The sequence below is a fragment of the Arachis duranensis genome, chromosome 9 (genome assembly GCF_000817695.3).
Source record: "Arachis duranensis cultivar V14167 chromosome 9, aradu.V14167.gnm2.J7QH, whole genome shotgun sequence".
NCBI lineage: Eukaryota > Viridiplantae > Streptophyta > Magnoliopsida > Fabales > Fabaceae > Arachis > Arachis duranensis.
In genome coordinates this window covers 63,863,539-63,875,849 of record NC_029780.3, presented here as the reverse complement: position 1 = coordinate 63,875,849, position 12,311 = coordinate 63,863,539, and positions in this window count along the sequence as shown.

Sequence of the window (12,311 nt, the reverse complement as noted above, 5' to 3'; positions counted from 1 at the left end):
CTCGGGTCGTCTTCTCAAGGAATTGCAGGGAGGTATGTTCTTATTATTGGCTATGGAGATTGTAAATTGGGGTTTTGGAAGTAAGGTGTGAATATATTATATGACAAGTAAAATAAAATAATAATAGCTGTAAAATAAACCTTTGGCAAGGTATAAGAACTGGAGGTCCTTTCCTAGTTATCCTTATCAATTGTGATGAGAATTGGATTTTTCTCCCACTTTGTTAACCTCTAACTATGAAGGTAAGTTAAGTGGATGAATTCCAATTTTCAATCAACAATGAGTTTGATAACTCTAGAGTCACCAATTATTTAACCAAAGCCAAAAGGAAAGAAAATTGAAACTGCTCAAATAAAAATGCCTTCAGATGGGAAGCAATAATCATGTAATTAAAAGAAAGCAATAATAACTGAAATATCTCAAATAATATTAATTCAAAGAAAATCATATCATGAAAGAGTTCATAAATTTAATTGGAAAAATAAATAAAAATAAAGAACCTGGGATTGAGAGTCACTCCTAAAACTAAGAGAAATCCAAAATCCTAGTTTCTAAAAATCCTAATTTCTAATCCTAAGAGAGAGGAGAGAACCTCTCTCTCTGAAAACTACATCTAAATTATAAAAAGTGAATTATGAGAGCCTCTTTATGAATGGATGCATTCCCCCACTTTATAACCTCTGGTCTGTGCTTTCTGGACTTGGATTTGGGCCAAAAAGGGGTTTAGAACTCGCTGGGGCGTGTTCTGTAATTTTCTGGTGCGTGGCCTCTGTCACGCGTCCGCGTGGGTCACGCGGTCGCGTCATTTGGAGCTTTTCCTTGCCACGCGGTCGCGTCAGTCATGCAACCGCGTCATGTGCGTTCTGCTTAAGGTGCACGGTCGCGTCAGTCATGCGGCCGCATCGCTGAATCTTCGCTTCTGGCACGCGATCGCGTCGTCCATGCGATCGCGTGAACACCAGTTTCCTTAAAGCTCCGTTTTCCTTTCTCCTTCCATTTTTGTATGTTTCCTTTTCCATCCTCTAAGTCATTCTGCCTTAGAAAATCTGAAACTACTCAACATACTAATCACGGCATCGAATAGAAATAAAGGTAATTAAAATAATTAATTTTTAAAGCTTAGGAAACAAGTTTTTCACAATACGACATAATAAGGAAGGGAAAGTAAAACCATGCAATTAATGTGAATAAGTAAGTGAAGGATTATATAAACTCAAATTAAGCACAAAAGAACTCACGAAATATGGGTTTATCAAAGATATCCAAAACTCTCTACAAGCAATACAGACCATACCTCTTGGAGAAGACAAAGAGGTCCAGTCCAGTCCAGCTCATTACTATCAAGACTCTCAAGACCCATTTGAGATGTAAGAAGTACTATATATGCAATCAATGTAAAAGCCCAATCATAAAAAAAAGAGTAAAAAGTAAAGAGTAAAAAAGTAAAAGTAAAAAGTAAAAGCAAACAGTGAATGTCGGCAAACAGTAAAAGCAAACAGTGAATGTCGGCAAACGTACCCAAATAGTCATCATTTGGGGTCTATAAATACCAAAGGCCTCACTCATTCAAGATCATAAAAAACTTGAAAGCTCAAGAAATCTCTCTACTCTTATATCTTCTTACTTTATAAATTCTCCAAGTATTTGTAATCATCTTCAAGAAGTGTATCAACTCTGCAAGCAATAAAAGTACAAGTTCATCTTTGTAAGCTTACTATCTTTCTTTTATTTATTTTCTCAGTTATTATTCTTATACCATGAAAGAGTTTTATAAAAGGCTTAGATCTTTAAAATTAGTTAGAAGAAATATGAAAACAACATTAATGACAATAGATAGAAAAATAAGAGAACTAATAACTGAATGTTCGGAATTAAAAGTAGAAATAAAAAAGATGGACAAGAAAATAATCAGAACCAAAAAGCTTCTACAACAAATTAAAACCAAAAAATCAGTAAAAACCGCTAGACAAACTATTAAGAATAAATGCATTCATTATGCTAGAAGGATGCATTACTTACATGTACAAAGCATGAGACAAATTTTAGAGATAGAATCAAGAATACATGTATATAACATTCAAAGAATGGATGGCAATCCCCAACCTACAGTACCCGTACAAGATCTAGAACTTCAACCTTTACAAGAACCTCAACCTTTACAAGAAACAAATCAACCTAAAATAGTCCAACCTTTACAAGTGGTATCAGAGCCTGCTCAAGAGGGAGGAATTTGATAACATTTATAAAGAAATTATTTTTAACTGGATTTTTATTACAAGTCTTCTTGATAAGCCTCAAACATTTTATAGTTACAACTTTGAAGTAGCAGTGATAACTGTTAATACGTTGGTCAGCCCAGATCGTAGTCCCGGTTGTAAGTCCTAGAAAGGCAGTGAATCCGTTGGTTAACGAGGGTGGTCCCGTAGCTCACAAAGTTCTAACCATAAAATGGCTAGTTTATTGAGAACGATGAGTCGTTTAAATCTATGAAAAAATAATTCCTTAGTAATAAAAACAGATAATGATGAAGCCTCCACCTCTGGAACTAAAAATGAATTAGAAATAGCCAAATTAGAAGAAAGTTTTCATAATTGGAATATACCTATAGTAGAAAAAGATAAAATATATAAAAAGAGAAACTTCTGGGAAGGAAAAAATTATGAAATCCACATGTTAGAATATTGTAAACAAGGAACGAGTAGTAATAAAATTATCACCATCTTAGAAGAAGATAAATTGAAAGAACATAGCAGTAAAGGATATAACTTCATCCATATAGGATTAATACAAGTAGCCATAAAGCCTAATTTTAGAATAGGAATTAATCTGCCTATATTATTAACCTTAAGAGATACCAGATTACAAAATTTTAGTGATTCATTAATAGGAATATTAGAAAGTAACTGTCATGATGGACCAATTTTTTTTAATTGTTACCCAAATTATGCTATGAATCTGAAAAATGAATACACCTGGCAAGCCTTAAAATTGCAAGTAACATCTGATGAGACCATTATAAATGAGAAATATGATCCATTCGAAATAATCTATAGAATATATTATAAAATTACTAAAGTTGATTATGACTTTAGAGTATTAAGACAATCCTCAAAAGACGAAATGATAATTATGCATGCAAATCTAAAAAGATCTAATATACAAACACCTAGAAGATTAAGACATGAAGAGTTAAAAAGTCGTATGCCTGAAGAATGGATAATACCTGATGGTATTGAAGAACCACAAATACAAAATACTAGAATAAGGGAAATAATAAGAGAAGGACCAGATATTAGGATTAGGTGACCTGATATTAGAATTAGGATGAATAGATCCCAATCATTAAGAATTCCTGATAATGTTGAAACTATTAGTCATAGAAATTCTATAAATAACTCATCAATAGAAAATATTGATGATATTGTAGGAATTGACAGCAGAAGACCACATATAGCCACTGATGTATATAAATCACCTTCAGAATTTGATCCAAGGGAATCACAAGTTTTATCAGTAATTTAAGAGAATCACAAGTTTTATCAATAATTATAAAGGAAGAACCATTTGAGATTGATAAAGAGTGGATAAGACAAGATTTTAATGATGATTATAATAAATCACTTAGAGATTGGTATTTTACCAACCATTCAGAAAATGAAGTTATTAGACTAAGAGAACTATTCTATGATTTTATGAAAGAAAATAGAATTAGCTTATACTTCTTTGACTGGTACGTTAATTATTACTCCAAACCCGATAAGAAATTATGTCCTTTAACAAAGCCAACTGTTGCTTGGAAAACAAGCTCAGGATCAGTAATAGAATCTGAATATCCCCCTAAAGAAACTATTAAAATACCAATTGGAAAAGACTTAGAAGTTGAAGCAGCACCCTATAAAGATAGCAATGCAGATGGAAATATAGAAAAAAGAGATATTAAGAAATTACATCAGCAATTAAACTTTACTAATACCATGTTAGATATATTGAAAAATCAGTTAGGAAGAATAGAAAATATGGAAAAAGTTATTAAGGTAGAAAAACCCATAGAAAAACCTATATATAAATTACAAAGTTTAGATAATATTAGCTTAAAATCTAAAGTAGAAATAGAAGTTGAAGAACTAAAAGAAAAACTTAGAAGTATTAGTCCAGGAAAATTAACAATTAATACATTGCAAAAGAAAGAAGAATTAGAACTGAATAAAATATCCTATAAAAGAGATTATCCTAAAATCAGAAATTATTATCCTAGACCATCACCAGTAGATGTAGGCCTAGAAGAACGAACACAATTAGTACAAAATAGTTTTTCAGGATCAGACTTAGTAGAATGGAATATAGATGGATTAAGTGAACAAGCCATTTTAGATCAAATGTGTAATATGACTATGGCTACAACTGCCTATAAGATGAGAAAAGCCTCTGATAAAGAAGCAGCAATTATGATAACCCAAGGATTTACAGGACAATTAAAAGGTTTGTGGGATAATTTTCTCAGCCTCCAAGAAAAAGAATTAATTATTAATAGTATTAAACAAGAAGATCAGTCACCAGACGCTACATCCACGTTAATATATACCATTATTAAAAATTTTGTAGGAGATCCCAGTATTTTTAAAGATAGGATACATACTCAATTAATGAATTTAAGATGTCCAACTATGTCTGATTATAGATGGTATAAAGATATTTTTATGTCAAAAGTTATGATAAGAGATGATGCACATGCGCCTAGAAAGAAAGATTCGTAGCAGCCTTACCAAAATTATTCTCTGAAAAAGTATTACAAATACTACAAACACAGTTTGGGACCCAGATTCCCTATAATTCATTAACCTTTGGACAATTACATAATATAATAGTACAAACAGGTATAGAAGTATGCACAAATACCAAGATACAACAGAAAATAAAACAAGAAAGTATCACGGGAAAAAGAGAGCTAGGCACTTTCTGCTACCAATATGGAATAACTCCTGAAAAAGCACCTAGTGGACAGCATAAAGTTAAAAGAAAAAATTTTATAAAAAACCTAAATATAATATAGACAAACCCCTTTATTATGAACAGAAATATCATAAAAAATTACATAAAACCACTAAAGGAAAACCTAAATTTTCTAATAAGAAAAAACAAGTAACATGTTGGAAATGTAAAAACAAGGACATTATGCTAATAAGTGTACGACAGAACAAAAAATAAATAAAATAGAAAATAAAGAAATTAAGCATGCTTTGACAGCTAAACTAATCAATTCAGAGTCAGAAGAAAAATCAAGTTATGAGGGTTCTTCTGAAACTGAAGACTATTTTATACAACAATTAGACTTTATGTCAGAAGAAGAGAGCTCAGGAGGAAATAGTGGAAAGGAGGAACAGGATAATAATAATTGTTTAGGAATAGGATTATGTAACTGTAAAAACTGTGAAAAAACTGTAAATGTTTTAACTAAAGAACAAACTTCTACACTAGTTAAAATAATTGACAAGTTAGAAGATACACCATTAAGGGATGAGTTTATAAGACAATTAGCTGAATTAGTTAAAAAAGAAGAAGAAAGTAAGCAAGAAATAAGACCAATAGAAATAAAAGAAATTTATAATCGTTTTAAAAGCCCACAAGAAGAAGTTTCCCTTAATTCTCTCAAAGAAGAGATAAAAAGGTTAAAAAGAGAAGTTTCAGAATTAAAACAACAAAACATTAATATGGACTACAGATTACTAAAAAGAGAAGGAGAAAACATAATAAAAATCCAAGAACAATCTTTGCAAAATAATGAAGGGACTAGTAATATAACAATTCCCGAGAATTATATTAACCTAGGTACAGAAAATTATATAAATATTTTTTAACATTATTAGTAAGTCAAAAATGGTTCACTACGATAACTTTAATAGTAGGAGAAGAAAAATTTGATTTAATAGCTATGGTAGATTCAGGAGCTGATGTTAATTGTATACAAGAGGGATTAATACCCACAAAATATTATGAGAAAACTACAGAAAGAGTCTTAATGGCAGAAAATGACAAAATGATTATAGACTATAAGTTATCTAAAGCAAAAATTTGTAAAAATAGGGTATGTTTTGCCACTACATTCTTTTTAGCAAGAAATATATCTCATCAAGTTATATTAGGAAATCCTTTTACTTTATTATTATATCCCTTTAGTGTCGACATTGACGGAATAACTTGTACAAGAATCCCCAATCATCTTGTCCATTTTGAATTTCTCACAAGACCAAAACAGCATGAACTCAATATGTTACAACACCTATCTACACATGTTAGGTGTAATGGAAACAGAAGTAAGACAAATTAATTGTTTGAGTCTAGAGAAAATTTTACAACACTTACCGCGTCAAGTTAATATTATAGAAAGGAAGACAAGACAAATTAACTACTTAAACCAAGAAGTTACACATAAAAGAATAGAAGAACAATTACAAACTCCGGAGATACAAGATAAAATAAAAGCAATTGAAGAAAAAATTAAGATGGAATTATGTAGTTTAAATCCCACAGCCTTTCAACATAGAAAATTACATGAAATATCTTTACCATATGAAGATGGGTTTAATGAAAAAGATATACCAACAAAGGCAAAACCGATACATATGAACAAAGAGTATCTAGAATATTGTAAAAAAGAAATACAAGAATATCTAGATAAGGGACTAATAAGGCCTTCAAAATCACCGTGGAACTATACAAGCTTCTATGTGATGAAAGCATCTGAAATAGAAAGAGGTGCTCCAAGATTAGTTATCAATTATAAACCTCTAAACAAGGTATTAAAATGTATTAGGTATCCTTTACCAAATAAAAGTGATTTAATTAAAAGATTAAATAAAGCAAATATCTTTTCAAAATTTGATTTAAAATCAGGTTATTATCAAATTGCACTAAAAGAGGAAGATATAAGACAGCTTTTATAGTACCCTTTGGACATTACGAATGGAATGTAATGCCTCAAGGATTAAAAAATGCCCCAAGCGAATTCCAAGAAATAATGAATAATATATTTTACCCGCATATAGAATTTACTATAGTATATCTTGATGACGTATTAGTATACTCAAAAGGAATAAAACAACATATATATCATCTAGAAAAATTCATGGATATTATAAAAGAACAAGGATTAGTTTTATCAGAAAAGAAAATGAAAATTTTTACAACTAAAGTAAGGTTCTTAGGATATGAAATTTATCAAGGAACTATAGTACCTATTAAAAGAGTCATTGAATTTGCAGATAAATTTCCAAATGAAATAACTGACAAAAAACAACTACAAAGATTTTTGGGATGTTTAAATTATGTAGCAGAATTCTTATCCGGAATAAGAGTTACATGCGAACCTCTTTATAAGAGACTAAGAAAAAATCCACCTCCATGGACAAAAGAAATGACTTCCATAATAATAAAAATAAAAATGCAGTAAAAGAAATACCTTGCATAAGTATACTAGACCCATCGGCTAAATTAATTGTAGAAACAGATGCATCAGAATTAGGATATGGAGGAATTCTTAAACAAATACCTCCTAATAACTCAAAAGAACAAATTGTAAAATATCATTCAGGAATTTGGAACCAAGCTCAAAAGAACTACCCCACAGTCAAAAAAGAAATACTTGCCATAGTATTATGTGTTTCAAAATTTCAAGAAGATTTATTTAATAAAACCTTCTTAATAAGAACTGATTGTAAAGCAGCTCCAAATGTTTTAGAAAATGATGTCAAAAATTTGGTTTCAAAACAAATATTTGCAAGATGGCAAGCTATTTTATCATGTTTCGATTTTACTATTGAACATATAAAAGGAAAACTAAATTCACTCCCTGACTTTCTTAGTAGAGAATTTTTGCAGGGAAAGAATGGAGCAAAAAGCAGCCTCCAATGAAGATTATGGTCAACCTTTTGACCAAATAAAAGAAACAAAATTACCTATTACTGTTGTACCAGCAAAACAATTATCATTAAGACCTATGACAATGTCATAGGTTGTAAAAGTTGCACCATCATCGTCATCACTTTCTAAGAGCCCTTTAATTACTACTAATAATAAATTCACATTACTACAACCATCTAACCTCTATAATACTCAACCCTTGAAAGAACAATTTCCTTACTATGAAAAACCCAATCCTATAAAGATATTAACCATTGAAAAAGAGTGGTTCAAAAAAGACATAAAAACCCTATACAAGACCATTTTCCCAAATACTTTCCATTATATTCCTATTAACCCACAAAAAACCCAAAAATTTTATGAATTCATATTAGTAGACACCGGATCCATTGAGTTAACACATTACAGAGATTCCAACACCAAGCAGCCTATTTATTCAAAAATAAAAATTATAAAAATATTATCCTTGCAAGATTGGGAAATACCCCCATATCAGTCTAAAAGCTTCTCATTAAAATTTGAACCTCAGAACTATACCTACTATGATTACCAAGAAGCTTGGAATCATGTTTTATTTCTATCACCAAATCCCCATTCTTGGTTCATTTGGTTCAGAAAAGGGATATCATTACAATTTCCCAAATGGTTTCAAGCATGGTTCCAGAACTTTGGACCAATGGAAGCTTTCTTCCCAAAAGAAGCCAGTATGGCGTATGAATACTTTAAAAGCAAGTCATCATTCCTACAAGAATATAAGTTCATTTCATTCATAGCAGCCATGGGAATAAGCTGGATTATGACATGGGAATATGATTCAGCAGCATATGAAGAATCTCCAAGCATACAATATCTAGTAAGAGTAATAAAAATTAAATGGTGGAACAAATATGATATAAATTTACTAAGAAGAGCAGCTATTGATCAATGGTTAACAACATCACAAAAGCGTCCAGCAATAACAGCCTCAAGCACCACCAATGAACAAATAGCTTATAAAAAAGAGACCCAATTCTTAGCACAAAAGAGACAAATTATGGCAGCCCTAGCTGTAGCAACCTCAGAGGAAGATATCCAAAACTCTCTACAAGCAATACAGACCGTACCTCTTGGAGAAGACGAAGAGGTCCAATCCAGTCCAGCTCATTACTATCAAGACTCTCAAGACCCATTTGAGATGTAACAAGTACTGTATATGCAATCAATGTAAATGCCCAATCATAAAAAAAAGAGTAAAAAGTAAAAATTAAAAAAGTAAAAGTAAAAAGTAAAAGCAAACAGTGAATGTCGGCAAACAGTAAAAGCAAACAGTGAATGTCGGCAAACAGTAAAAGCAAACAGTACCCAAATAGTATTTGTAAATTCAAGAAATCTCTCTACTCTTATATCTTCTTACTTTATAAATTCTCCAAGTATTTGTAATCATCTTCAAGAAGTGTATCAACTCTGCAAGCAATAAAAGTACAAGTTCATCTTTGTAAGCTTACTATCTTTCTTTTATTTATTTTCTCAGTTATTATTCTTACAAGTTTAATTACCCGTGCCATGCACTTAATAAAATTGAAATTATAATTTTAAATTATTTTTTTAAAATTAATTTGAATTACAATAATTTAATTAATAAAAAATAATATGTTATGCATTGTTTAATTTTTTTTAATCTAGTGTTAATTAGATTAACTCTAAAATAGTTATTAATCGATTTTAATAATCTATTTTCTTCAATAAATCAGACATATATACTGAATGTGATCATAAATATAATATAGTAATAGTTAAATCCACCAAGAAATATATTGGCTATTATCACAATATAAAACAAATTAAATATAAAGGCTATTAGCACTTATAAATCTATAAAATTGCACTATCTTTGATTCGTGCAAGGATTTACTTATCAAATAAACTTAAAATATGAACAAAAAATATTTATAAAATGGACCTAGCATTACTTGAAAAAATCATAAAAAAATAATCAACTTACCTTATCATCCATAAGAATCATTTCTATGTAAGTCGTCTTATTCTTGTCAAATTTGGATGGGACTTTCCATAACCTTATAATTCTTGCTTTTATTTTTCAAACTTTTTCATTACATAATCTACCATAGGCAATACTGTTGATAGAATCGTAGTTAGTAGCCCTTAGGTATGAGAAATAATAAACAGAAGAAGATCTATGTTTGGGTACAAACTGGCCCTTCTCACTAATACAAACCGGGGGAGAGCCACTACAGCTTCATCACCTTTCCTAATTCCCACCTCTTTATTTTTTTCACTTTTGTCAAAAATAGATTAGACGAACAGATGGCATCTATAAGATTATGATAGGGTCGGGACCTGTGGGTCCCAAATTCCACCTCTTTGACATAAGAGTCGTATTTCTTAAAAGAAAGAAGTTTCAGAATAGATATGACTTACAATCCGGTGCCCATAAGTTTGCTGTCCTGTCTCTGCCTGTAGGTAGTCGAGATGATAAATAATTGTAACAATTCACTATTAATCCTTATATATATATATATATATATATACACTAATTATACATGATAATAATTAGCAAATATTTTCAATGGAGATACTTGTTACAATTAGATGATTTTATTAACCTTTATGATTAATGCAATAGAGATAGTTACTCAATATATATATTATCAACATTAATTATATGCCAATATATTTAAGAAAGAGCTAAAAGAGGAGATATAAATATATATAATATTATTGCTATATAGGAAGCATACATAAATTGCTACATTTTTTATTATATTATACAACTTAAAATTATAGTATCATGTTATTATTAATTCTAGATACTTGTTATAATTATATCAAATTTAATTATGACTCTAAATAAATAAAATAGATAACATTCAATATTATTTTTTTCTTTTTTACATTCAATATTTACTGTAATTATAAAAAGTAAACAAATTAATAAAAAATATGAGCAGAAAATAAAACATATTAATCAAAATTCAATTTGTTATCTAATTAATTTTGTGTCCATACAATATAACTTTACAAAAATGTTATGAATCATAACATTTTTTATTCTATAAAAAAATACTATATGTAGCCTTTAGTAGTACAAAAATAATTATAAAAATTAATTATTGATATTGATATTAATCACAATTGATTATTGATACCCTAATTTTTTTAAAATATATTTTACCTTTTTAAAATATAATGCATGTACCATATAGACCTTATTATTATTATTATTGTTGTTGTTGTTGTTGTTGTTGTTGTTGTTGTTGTTGTTGTATTATTATTATTATTATTATTATTATTATTATTATCATTATTATTATTAAATTAAATGGGTCACTATTAATGTGTGCATTAACTATCTCCTAATAAAATTATTGCACTTAAATGAGAATTAGAACTATATCAGTTGATATAATTAGAATGATTAAAAATATCGATGATTGATAAGTAATTTAATAACGTATTAAATATTGATTTGATATAATTATAATGAAGATATTTTCTTAAATTAATATAATCATGCATTATTCATGAGCTAATTGTAATATAATTAGAATCAATTTATTTGAGAGAAACCAAACTAACACTTACTCCTCTCAATGGCATTGCATGCATGCAAAAGAAAGCCGGTAATTTCTGAAAAAAATCACAATATGTTATAAAATTATTCTAATAATGAACAACTTAAAATAAGATAATTTAAATATATTATCAATCGTTGAAATTACATATCCGAGTTTGTTACGAATTTAGCAAAATTGAACTTAAACTGAGAGAATTCAATCTCATTATGTGCTCCACTTTGAAGATTTTCGGGCAGACGTAAAAAGCATGGAGGGGATGGAACTTGAACTTGCCCTACAAAATTCTGTGGATGCAATTCCTCAATCAAAAATCGAGCTCCTCCCAAGAAAGCTAACTTTAACTACATTTCATTAGGTTGGTCATAATAAGTGAGTAGATCCAACCATCCTTCGGTAAAGTAGAGATTATTGCACCTTTTTTGAACGCATACATCCATGTAGTTGGAACCTGAATCAGTGAAGACAACTCGATGAGGTATTTCATGGATGTGATGCATTGTAAACGATTGTGGTAAAAGACAATCGAACTGGAACATTAGACGATAAGAATAACTTAGAGTAACAACAATTAATAAATTATTAAAAAAATAATATAATATAATGAATATATGAAAAATATTATAAAAATTATAAATTGTACCTTAAAAGGATTAACTTTAATAAAAAACGAAGAATACATTCTTATTCTATGAAGTAGTAAAAAAAATACTAAATATAAAATTATGAGCTTACTCTCAAATTTAGATTCATGTACCACAGAAAAATACTATTTATAGACCTTAGTAAAACAAAAATAAATATGTAAATTACTTATTATTA